This window comes from Neofelis nebulosa, chromosome 2, assembly GCF_028018385.1.
Source record: "Neofelis nebulosa isolate mNeoNeb1 chromosome 2, mNeoNeb1.pri, whole genome shotgun sequence".
NCBI classification, from domain to species: Eukaryota; Metazoa; Chordata; class Mammalia; order Carnivora; family Felidae; genus Neofelis; species Neofelis nebulosa.
Genome location: NC_080783.1, coordinates 171,874,988 through 171,877,595, shown reverse-complemented (window position 1 = coordinate 171,877,595; position 2,608 = coordinate 171,874,988). Strand labels below are relative to the sequence as shown.

Below are 2,608 nucleotides of genomic sequence, written 5' to 3'. Positions count from 1 at the left end.
AGGCTACCGAACCTCTATTTTCTCATCTGTAAAATGAGGACGCAGTACACGGATCAGAGACTTCTCCTCCCACTCTGAAGAGGATATGTAAGGTCCTGCCTAAGCTCAGACACCATTACAGAAAGAAGGAAGGGAACAGGAAACAACTTGAGAAGGAGATATAGTCGTGATAGTCCTACTAACAGAATCCGCTGAACATTTACCTGGGACAGTTTTAAACCTAGAGACTATATTACCTTTCTCTTCTCTTCTCTTCTCTTCTCTTCTCTTCTCTTCTCTTCTCTTCTTTCTTTCTTTTATTTTTTTAAGAAACTTTATTTTCTATTAATCTTATTTTCTGCATTCAGTTTAAGAACCTGTAGAAGAATTGCTTAACACCACCCAGTGTTGTTCTTACCCATTCAATGGTCTGAGAATGAGAGCTGCAGACCAGTCTTCAGTGGCAGACTATGGGCTCTGGTCTGCAGTATGGAACTGCCGGATGGGCACAGAGGCCACCTGCGTGCCTTCAGGCCAGTCTGCAACCTGAGCTCGATAGCAGTAAACTCAAGCAGTTTGCTTGGGCTAGAGATGTCCACTCACCCTGAAATTCCTCCTTGGTCATGGCCTTTTCAGCAGTGGTCTGCTCTTTCTTTTCTATCTCTTTAGAATCTCTGTAGAAATAGATCAGGCATGATCTCCCATGGGTGTGCATGAGGGATGGTGGCGCAGGTGCACAGAACTTCCCACACCATCATGTACCACATGAGCCCCACTGAGCTCCCTTGTTGTTGCACAGGATGGCAATGTGCACATAGCATGGAGGAGAGTCTGTGATACACAGAGCAGTGCTTGGCAGGTTAACATAAGATGCCTCCATGGGAGGCTGGTGGTCAGCCCTGGGCTCAGTAACCACCAGAAGATGTGGTTCTTGGAAGTCTGCCTGGATCTGGTTATTGAAAGTTGTAGGAGTGAAGTACGCAGCAGTAGGAGTGGCTACAGTGGCATCAGCAAAATTCAGGACAGCCCACTGGCCGGTCTCCTGGAGGACGTGACACTGACACCAACTGGGTTTTCAATGGCAACAATGGCACAAGCCATCAGTGGAAGCTTCTTCCAGGTCCCCTTCAGATTTATGATGTAGATGCCATCACTTTAACTTTTGTAGACGTACTTTCCATTTGGAAGTCAGAGTTGCTGCCACCTAAGTAGGTTCCTGCTGCAAGGAATTTAGGGATATCTTCCTTCTTCATTTGCAAGACATCAAAGGGTCTGGACATTGTGAAGTGAAATGAATGAAAATAAAGCCTGCATTATTTTTCATTGGCAAATCTAAGTTTTCTCCCTCCATCATCAAGAATGAGATCTTCAGAGCAAAATGGATCCCCAAGGAAAATGTCATTTTCAATTATAATGGCAAGTTTCATTGAGTCTAAATCAAAGTTTCAATCTTTCTTGCAATTAGAACTTCTATTCTCCCCAACATCCTCCAATTTGTAATCCTCAACACAGACCTGAGTCAAGGTCAGGGAACTCTTATTAGGGAGTGGGAGTTGTGTGTCTGGGTCTGTTCTCCTCCCACCACTGGAGGGGAGGTGGAAGGGGGGGGAAGGGGAAGAGACAGAAACACACTTTCCTAGCTGCTGCTGCTTCTGTCTTAGGTTTCCACTGGCTAAGACTGCCTGTCTGTGATTGGAGGCTTCCCCACCCTCAGTCTCTGGAGCACTGGGTGTGTGGGTTATTGGGATGCACCCCCAGGACTATGCAATGTGAAGCTGCCTGACATTAGTCGGAATGATGCACACTCCAGCTGATGTCTTGCCATCTTCCACACTAAGCTTTTGCAGTTACCCTGTACCATTTTCTGCTGGGGTGACCTTTAAGGAGCTTTAAATCTGGTTACCTTCAAAAATACTCTCTTGGGCTGTGGAAAACTGAGGCATCCCTTCCACACCGAATGGTGGCGTCACACTACCCCCTCTGCTGCTTCTTCTGCTTGCCCTGATGTTGTAAACTGCTCCTCTGGCCTCAGGGTGCTCAGACAGGAAGTAGGCACAACTCTCTGGGTTCACATGTGACCCCCCCTTCTAGGAAAGGGAGTATGTGTCAAGCTCCAAGAACTTTCTCAGTCTACTTGACATGGCAAGCAGCACCGCCATGGTCCTGGGAGTGTGTATAATTCAGCCAGCATCCAGCAAGGAGTGTGAAGCCAGGCTCCCCTCCTGTAGGCAGTCCTAATTTCTACGAATTATTCTCTTAGGGCTACTCTCATTTGGCCCGAAAGGTGGGTAACTCACGGGGAATGGAGATGAAGATAACACAGAAGAGTTCTTATTCAACTAATAGCTCACTGGCAGTTCCTAGTGAAGCAAACTGACTTTGAGTTTCCTGTCTTTGCTTTTGTAGGCTGATTGAGGTGGTGGGGTGTTACAAGACAATCTGGTCTACCTTTTAATAGCACCTGCAGTTATGTACCTAGCATCTCCTTTTTAGAATGTGAGAGTTCCTTCAGCTTTGCAGCGATAGCCTGGGGTCCGAGACAAGAAGAGTCCCCGGTATCATCCTATTAAAAAAAAAATAATGATGTATACGTATCATATTTTACCAGATTTGGATTGTATTATTTTGT

General features: G+C 46.1%; 1 pseudogene; it reads right to left on the bottom strand.

Moving 5' to 3' along the window:
* Positions 1-343: 343 nt before the first annotated feature.
* LOC131491160 (small ribosomal subunit protein uS2-like) lies at positions 344-1,259 on the bottom strand (annotated as a pseudogene).
* Between the last annotated feature and the right edge of the window lie 1,349 nt (positions 1,260-2,608).